General features: G+C 39.9%; 1 long non-coding RNA gene across 1 annotated transcript; it reads left to right on the top strand.

The window, feature by feature from the left end:
* The first annotated feature begins 6489 nt into the window (after positions 1-6489).
* Positions 6490-9521, top strand: LOC139115647 (uncharacterized). Its single transcript, XR_011548150.1, has 3 exons — positions 6490-6913; positions 7558-8653; positions 9156-9521. It is a non-coding gene; the product is annotated as an uncharacterized lncRNA (long non-coding RNA).
* The last annotated feature ends 508 nt before the right edge of the window (positions 9522-10029 follow it).

Below are 10029 nucleotides of genomic sequence, written 5' to 3'. Positions count from 1 at the left end.
CTGTTTGATTCATAAACATTCATTTGAAAAAAAAAAATTCTCGCAGATTATGATTACGCATGCGTAAATGAAAATAAATGTCCATGTCATTCACACGATGAATAATGATGTAAACATAGGTTCATTTCACACCATAGATACCTCTCACAAAAGAAATGCAGTCACGCAGTTGTTCACACAGGACCAAACGTTCACTACTGTCAATAAAAACAACACGAGGCCTGTTTCAAGGCAGCGGTGATTCCAGAAAAGGCGACGAGGAAAAGTTCTCCAGTCAAAAACGTACGGTGACTTTGAATGTGTGTACGATCAGAGAGAGAGAGAGAGAGAGAGAGAGAGAGAGAGAGAGATTGTGACATAATCTTAGTTCTTTTCCATCGGAGCTAATTTAGGTATTGAGGTCTGTGGGTCAATGAAATTCCAGTACTACTGTTTACACCCTGAAACGACCGATAGAAAGAAGGTCAAGGACATATATATGATATTATAATGATTGAGTGAAGCCACTGAATGGGCTCGGCTTATTGGAAGGTACCCTTAGGTCCCTTTGACAGATCCATTTCCCTGCTACCCCCATCCCCTGCAACATCCCCCCCCCCTTGTGACCTGAGGTGCACGGCCTTCACGATACGATCAATCTCACGAAAATGGCATTCAGAGGTCATCTGTAATAAAAAGTGACAGGAAGAGCGCCCTCAAACTAACAGGTCACATCCTTCAGCGAGCTGTCAATCTTTCATTCCCAAGGCCACGTAGGATCACAAAGAAAACGTTGCGTCTGTCAATCACCGAGAGTACTGACTACTCTCTCCGATACGCGGAAACTCTTACGCCACGACTTTCAATTTTCTATTTTGAACACAATATCGCATCTCGCTTACGGTTGTCGCGAATGATAGATTTCCAGTTCGCCTATCACAACCTTATCAGCTTTATTCCTCTTCAATCGTTTGTTAAGATAAATCGTACATAAGTTAAGATATCGCCCAGCTTTTCTAAATGAACGTGCTTGTTGGATGTAGCGGATGTAGCGGAACAAGATATATATATATATATATATATATATATATATGATATATATATATATATATATATATATATATATATATATTATATATATATATATATATATATATATATACTATATATATATATATATATATATATATATATATATATATATATATATATCTGAAACTTAAGTTACAGATGATACTACTTTGCACCTTTGCACTTGAAGTAATTTGTGTTGAGAGAGAGAGAGAGAGAGAGAGAGAGAGAGAGAGAGAGAGAGAGAGAGAGAGAGAGAGAGAGAGGAGTGTCCCTTCACACTGACTTTATGCAATGACATCAGTAAGATTGAAACAACGGCAAGAACAGCGTTGTGTCTTTGTGTTTTATTCAACTTTATGAGCAAATAACAACATAAATAATAGGATTGCTAACTTTTAAGTTCTCTGTGCCTAAGTACACATGCTATTTATGACGTAAACACAATGATCTAGTGCTCTTTTTCAGTTAGGTGTCGTTCAAGGTCACTCCACTTTCGTCGGAGGTTTGCTCGCGGCACTCAGTCAAACATTTGCTCGTGTTGATCGCGGAATTTAGATTGTACATTGACAAATAAGAGCAGTACAAGGCCGATTCGACCGGTATATCATGTATGTGATAGTGTGTTTGTGTCCCATTATTGCAATGAAATATACCGACAACTGCTACAGTGCGATAAAGATATAGATACTGCAATGTTTTACGGAAAGTTGCATGCCTTTTGAGATTGTACACGTAGTGTTAATGACTTAATTGTTTCTACTGCATGAACCATTGCGGGGCATTGGAAGCAAAGTGTGGCATACCTCTCATTCTGACCTTTGTCTCTTGTACTTGTTTTGCTTTGTTTTTCCCAAATTAGACTTGTCATGACAAGCAAGTCATGCACGGACTTGCAAATATTATAGCTTTATCCACAGTCCCCCCCCCACCCCCACCCACCCACGTGTGGAGGAACTGTACTTTATTCAAAACTTCTGAAGTTTCAAATTACCTGTACCTATATTAAACTCTGGGCTTTTCATCGAGCAATCGTACGCACCTTTCGAGCTAGAGCTATCCCACCCGCTGATCAGACACGCTCTTCTATGCGAGATAGTAGTTTGAGGAAATAATAACACCATGCCATTGCTCAGCATTGTATAAAAGTCACGCGATAATTAGGGAAGTAGAGTGAGAACATAATGGGTCGAATTTCTCAGTTTACTCAAGCCGCCCTTTAAGAAGGGAACTATTTGGACCGTATTTGGCCGAACAATAAACTCCTGAGTTAACCTGATGTTATTACTGACGGTTAGTAAATTCTTGTCTTTGAAGCCCCAATAGCTGCGAATCTTACGCATTATTTTCATGATTTTATTTTCAAACCAAAGTTGGTTCGTGTAAATGTGAACTGAAGGACGTGTATAAAAGTATCTCTGCGATTTCGGACCATGCCTACACGTTTTAACAGGCTGAATAATAAACGGATGCCGCACTCATAAATGGCGCCCCACGGAAAAGTACAAAAACAGTATTGAAGTTTCCTGCACATACACATCGTGATCATCCCAGAAACAGGCATGATGCCATTTACTTGCATGCAAAACATACGATGGCCAATATTTTGTTGTTGTAATCTTTATTTTCTATGTCATATGCAGTAATCAGGTTTGAAAATGGCGGGAAATCTAAAATGATTTCAAAACGTTTGAATTTACATGCCATTTTTGACACATACACTTTTTCAGTCTTTAATGAGTCTTATTTAAAGAAAACTCTTGGAAAACAGGATATTTTGAGATTGGTTTATTACATATTCGCAGCTATTGGGGCTTTAAGAAAGATGTTCACCGGTGATGTTTTGGCGGGCGGGTAACGTTTTTCTTGTTAGAGAGCTGGGAACGAGAAAGCGTGTAAAGGGCAGTGGGGAGTTTTAGGGCAGATGAGTCAGGCAAGTTAATAAGCTTGATGGGGAACGAAAGAGGCGGGGACACTATTTAGCGGGCGGGAGGGGATATTTTCAAATCGTTGCGAGCAAGTTGCAAATATCTTTAACTTCCCTTCTGATTTTTAATTTTGTTCCAAAATGTATCATAATAGTATATTAGGATGTTATGTCACTTCTGCTTTCAATTTCTTAAAGTCAGCTGGTCGGCTGTGCATGAGTCACTATACCGAACAAAATATGCCAGGAGACAGCTTGTTACGAGTGAGATATACAGCGTGCGTTTTTCAAATCATTACATAACCAATATAGTGTCATGAACATTGGGATAATTGTGAGTTGACCGTTGTTCCTTTGCCATTGAACATGTTCACTCGATTGAAAATAGCGTGCTTGCTTCATGTATTGTTGGAAATAATTGCTCTTAATAGTCACATCGTTTTCTGTTTTGTTCAAAGGCAACGGGGCGCCGTCTTGCTCGCAGGAGGGCGCTCGTGCAAGATTTACTGAAGTACAAAACTCTGGCCAAAGAGCGGAGAACACATGACATCGCATATTGATTGTGGACATTACTGCTATCAAAAGTTTCATCTTATGATCACGAATGACTTTTGCAAAATAAGCTGAGCTCAGTAGATTTGACGTTCAATGACATCTTGAGCTCTGTCCCGTTTGAAAATTACGTATTTTCCCCATCTTTTGGGAGCATTCGTTTTTTACGGGGGGGGGGGGGTCGGTGGAATTTGAGCGACAAATGAAATGTAAAAAGCGACCCTCTCCAAATCAAATTTCTAAAATTTGATCCCCATTAATATTCATCAATTGTAAAATGTGACCCCCCCCCCCAAAAAAAAATATATATATATATAAACTTCATCAGATTTGATTCATTAACCCTTCGCACCCTATGGCCCTGGGCTGAAAAATTAGGCCCTTCAAAAGTGTTTGCAAGAAAAAGAGTTACCCATCCCTTGAATTTTCATGCACAAAAAACAGCGACCCTCTCCCAGATGTCACAGTCCGTATCAATAACATCTTAATTGAATTATAATTTCCCATTTGACCTTTGAACTTTCAAAGAATCCTTTTTGAACTTTACTAATAATAACTAGGTGAAATTCCAATACCATATTGGTTTTTCAAATCTGCTCTTTCGAATATAATATTCTCGTCACGTACATTTATATCAATTGTCAAACTTTTTTAAAGCACAGATATTAATAGCTATTTGTTAAAAAATATTCAAAGTTTCCTCACATATCACAATGTATAGAGAATCAACATTTTTGGTGAAATTCCAAAATCAAATTTCTGCTCACACATGCACCGGTAACTACCCTAGTCCGATCAAGTATATTAATATCAATAATCAAGAGTCTATAAATACACAGATTTAGCTATTTTTGTATTTAAAAGAAATTATTTATAGCTTCTCATAGACTACTTATAGATTATGTATGGAGGATCAAGCAACATTTCGGTGAAATTCCAAAGTCAAATATTTTTTCCATAACTCCATACAAACCCTTGTAAAATTTAACCCCGCTTTCCAATCATTGATTGTAAAATTTGACCCCCCCCAAAAAAAAAACGGTTTCGTAAAAGTCAACCCCCCTGATTTCCAACGATCCCCCCTTCCTGTAAAAAACGAATGCTCCCTTACTATTTTGCATATCGGAGCCAGGCTTTCATTAGTTTCAAAAGTGTAAATATTCTGATATAATTTCTGTTTGATTTGTTCCTTCATAGCTATGTTAGCACGTCTTTTCATGCAGGCAGTGAATATATGTGCAATGAGCTTTTCAAAAACGATGGCCTATAGTCTTGCTGTCTTGCCACTTAGTACATTTACTGCGTTTTGCCCAAGATGTAAAAACGAAGAATACGATCATGAACATTTGCCACTGTCGTCGGAGATGGGAAGATGTTAGAACTATCTAAAATTTCTATCATTCTTCGTTTTAACATCGGGATGTATCTCAAAGACGGGGTGAACTCTTGAAGCATACAATTACTGACCGTTTGATTCCAAACTGGCCAGTTTTGGCGCCACTTTTTTATTTTTAAGGCACCGGGAAGTTGACGACATTAGTGTTTCCCTCGTTTTAACGAACTGGAATATTTCACAGATAGATCAAAACGTCAAAATTATTGTTGTCCAGAAGAGGTCTAGAACCGGGATCATTAAAAAAACTTGTCTATTCTATTCTAGTTTCTGGAATCATTCGGAACGGCCAGCTCACCTATGTAGACCTCGGCGAGATGCATGCCCCCCCCCCCCCACACACACACACACACCTCAATTTTGGGACTTTCGACTAAATTACAGTAACATAACCTTATCAGCTTAAAAACATGGTCTTTTGTAAGTAGTGAAATCAAATACATAGGTATCGAATCGCAACTTATAAAATAAAATGGACTGAGCGATGGACAGTATTGGCGAATTCAGTTGATGAAGTCCAACTCGAACAGACAGCCGGAATTAGGGAAGATTGCCTTCCTTTCTTCAAAGTTTCTGAAAACAATCCTAGATAAGGCCAAAGTAAGTAAACTTTGTTTTCTTTCGCGTCCTCTCAATATTCCGAAAGACGGGCGGGCACAAGCAATCCTGAAATTCGGATATTTCGACAGGTTTCTGGTTTGTGTCACCGTATGGATCAATTGTTGTAATCAGGGCAGTATAAACACCATTTTGTCACTTTGTAAAAGTCGTGGCTTGTTTTTTGCACGAGAATGCTGCCAAAGATGTAAAATTGTGGGAGAAAGTTTTGTGTCTTTCCAAGAAAAGCTCTGGTTCAGGCAAACAGAATTCGAACAACCTAAATTCTGGTTGACCAGTCGGAATAAACAGCAAGAAAAGGAGCATATCCAATTCTAAATGTCATTCTGTCCCTACCTGCCTTACAGATAGATACATAATTTATCTTTATTTGGATAACATTTTTTTAAAGCCCAAAGGGGCGTACTTGCAGTCGTCGACCGTGACATTGTAGCGGTCCGCCGCGGTGGAGTCAATTTTTGGAAGGGTCTTTTCTCAATCCAGAACCTAAGGTAACTTGAAGACTGGTGATAAGACTGGTCTTGTAATGCCTGCACTGAGGTATACGGCGCACCCTCTACAGGAGGTGATGTGTAGTTTAAGAACCGGTGAATCCAGATTCTAACAGTCTCCGACAGTTCTCATCTCTACCAAAAACGCATGCCCTCAACGGTGTGAACGTGTCAGGCTAACGCCCAGTAAATCCAAGCCTGTGTCTCACTCAGTGGCTAGGCTCAGACTTACTTAGTTTGCTCGAGAGGACGCACTGAGCAGCCAGCAAGGAGCTGAGAGCCAGTCCTAGGGTTGTACTTGTGGATGACTAATGATGTCATCGTCACGTCGTAAAATTTTTGTCACAGATTATCTTTTACAGATTTATTGATTCATAATTTAGCGAGGATTTATTAAGTTGACCTTCAAAATTCATGTTTTTCGCGTATTCATACTAGCTGATGATATGAACTGTTGAACTCATCCCTTCAGTGTTCAGTACGTTGGCTCTAGCTTGCCCTTATGATCAAGAGAGGCAGGGAGCATGCAGAAGAGAATTACCTACGTTGAGTTGGCATCGTTGGGCTGACGTATGGAGGTTCAATTCATAAATTGTGTTTTATTTATTTACACACAATGCCTCTCGATTTTCTGTAAACAAGAGCCACAAAACTAGATTGTTGTCTCGCTCTGACAACAACAAAATCACCAAATGGTACACAAAGGTCATCATCCCATTACACTGTCACAGAGTGTGCAACACTGCTTATCAGATGTACTCCCGGTCAAAGTGTAAACACCGAGATATTGTCTTAAATGTGGCGGGGACTGGACGAGGATCACTCTGACACCTCCATCGGCCGACCTTTTATGTTTACCGGGCTCTTGTGGCGTTAATTTCGGTAGGTGTGGTGTTTCAACTATCATTTCGATGAGCTGTATATCACCGAGTGGAAGTCTTAGAAAAGGCTAAGAAATTCTGTCCGAAGGTATCTGTCTACCTGAACGATTGTTCCGTACCGATTTAGACTTTGAACTGTGGCCAATGACGTGACAGTCACAAACACAATGGAGGTATTTGCATGGTCGGGTGGCTGGAACAAAATTGACGCGAAATCGTGCACGTTCGGCTGTGTGCGCATACACAATATATGAATCTTTGTTGAGCAAAAGTTTGGCAGAACCAAATATCGCTTTTTTGGGGGGGGATACCCAATAGGTTGCTGTGACCGAAATCGTACAGCTGATGACAACGCATAGTTGAGTTTGTAGTGTACACTCGACAAGGTTTAATTATTTAACTGGACTTTACTATCATAGACATTATAATTTCCCAACTCCTGTTTTCCATAGGGGCTACATGTATCACTGTTTGTAAACGCCCATTCATACACTAAAGATTGCATCGTTTTGATAAAAAAACTGTATAAATGTTAGCTGGGAGTTAGCTGATATGAAAAGAAACAGTGCCATGCTCCGGGTAGTTACAGTTTGAGTAAACAATGCATAATCTTACACGGCCTTTCTTCCAATTCTCGGTTTGCAGGATTTTGGATAAAATCACGCAAAGTTGGCTGCCGCATCGTCGAGACATCAATCAAACTCACGATAATTTGGTGTCAGAATTTCAAAGAGAAATTTTCCATCGGGACATGACGGATAACAACGGCAAAAGAGTCACCGATACGGAAGGAGTCGTCTGGGGTCAGCGCAGAGTGAAAGATGAGCTCCCTGACTGTACTGAGATTACGCCTTTACAGAAAATCACCGCCGCCGTTGTGGCTTATCCTTTGGTACTGATCCTCGTTCTGGACTCACTTCTAGTGAAGTTTTTCGACGTCCTTCCCTCAGCGGCGCAGCCCTGGCTCGGCGTTGCCCTCGTTGCTTGGCGAAAGTTTGAACCGTACAAGTCGATAACGTATCATACCTTCATGTTTTTGCTCGAAATGGCGGTGACGTCGCTCATCGGCACCTGTCTCGTTCTTCATAGCGTAGGTGTCGGTGCGCTCAGCGTTTTCAGGAGAAGTCCGAAGGCTACATTGGGTTGAATTATATACTAGACTTCTAGACCACAGTCACTTGTGGTTCGATACACGGCGGGGGCCCCTCTAAGCATTAGGGAGGAAGTTGCGAGCAGAACTTTCGTTTCTTAGAAGAGCTGACGTATATTTGAAAGTAGCGATGTTGTGATTGGTCGTTTGCTGTCAGGAGTATGCTGATTGAACCAATGGGTGTACGGCAGCTAGCTGTTGTTAGAAAGTGTCCCCTCGGAAATCGTCCCCAAAATGCACAGATCTATCTCACGCACTAAAGAGGATACTGAGTATCATGAATTTAGAGATGTAGTGGAACCATCGATGCTAGTTTATCGAATAGATTGTGCCTTTTGTGAGGAAACTCGGCGATGTATATCACGGCAATGTCGTTTCCGAACTTTCTCTTTCTAATCCTTGCGAGCGCCATCGCCGTGTATATGGAACCACAGGCGACCGTGTTCTGGACTGAAGCCTCAGAGACCACGGTTTATATGGAGAAGCAGCCTGCAACCACAAAGACAGCGTATTGCACTCGCAACCCATGGTCGATTATTACATGCCAACATTGACATTTGCTCTTGCAATGAAATGTGATTCTATAAGCAGGTGCAGCCAACCAACAATGCACGTTTAAAAAGGTCCTTACTATGATAAGATATATTGTGCATGGCAAATATTGTGAACTGACTCATTTTAAGTCAAGAGGGTTATTAATTAGCTGTTCATAATTTGTCCTCCCACAGAAAATTTTTCGACTTACCCTCTCACACTCAAACTTCATTTTTACCCACTCCCCACTTATTTTTGCCTGTTTCCCCTCCCCAATGTGAATTTTTGAAGCTCCCTCGCCCTGTGGCGAAAAAAACTTGCCAATTTCCCCTGCCCTGGAAACAATTCCCCTCAAAATTTTTTTTCGCCACGTCCTGTCCCCAGGACAATCAACCGAAATCCGTTCTGCCCTACAAAAAAAACTAAAATTTGCTCCCCTACCACCTAAAAACATGTCCCCTGCCCTAGCAAAATTAAAATTTCCCCTGCCCTCAAAAATTGCTCCTGGAATAGCTTTTTCGATGAATAGCTCTGTTGGCTGCACCTGTATAAGCGCTAGTATTGTCAGGCACAGTTCATTCGTCATTTGGAAATCTTCTTTCGGGGGCTATTGCTTCGCTTGTTCAATATTTCGTGATATGAGAAAAATGCCTGCAAAACGGTTTTAAGATATGTTTCTTTCGATAAAAGCTATTTTTTTATACCTATATAGCTCAACTTTTGTCATACCAGCGAATGAAGGCGTACCCACGCATTTACAGAGTAATAGACAGAACGATCGACGGACAAATAAATCAAAATAGACTGACAGACAGTCTTGACGGATGTTTGCAAAATTAGCCGATGCCTTTAGCTGTTTGAGTGATGACGATGTTTCAATTATTTCGTACAAATAAGCCGCCAAATAAATGTTTCCATAATTTTATCCAAAGACCACGCATTTTACACCAAGATTACACACTTTTTTATCGAAGAATATTTTCTCTATTCAAAGTAAAAAATCAAGACAAGAAATAAATGACAAAATCAAGGAAAGCGTCTTCAGTATGTATGGGGAAGGCAGCTCCGTATGTGACAGCGAAACTATTTTTGTCAGCTGAGAATCTTATGTAAAGTGTTCATTTGTGTTGAACGTCTTTACGTGTCTGACAATATTGTTAGATATCATTATTGCGACACCCGTGACCAACCACAGCAATATACATCTAAACTTCCCTAGATTTGTAAAACATACTATATATAAATGTAAATACATGCATACATACATGCGAGCACTCTTTACACGATGTGTGTATGTGTGTGTGTGTGTGTATATATATATATATATATATATATATATATATATATATATATATATATATATATATACACTATATATGTGATATATACGTGTGTATGTATGTGTGTAGTTGAATTTTAAGTATTTAAGCTTA

Source organism: Ptychodera flava, chromosome 17 (assembly GCF_041260155.1).
Source record: "Ptychodera flava strain L36383 chromosome 17, AS_Pfla_20210202, whole genome shotgun sequence".
NCBI lineage: Eukaryota > Metazoa > Hemichordata > Enteropneusta > Ptychoderidae > Ptychodera > Ptychodera flava.
This window is presented reverse-complemented; position numbering and strand designations above follow the sequence as displayed.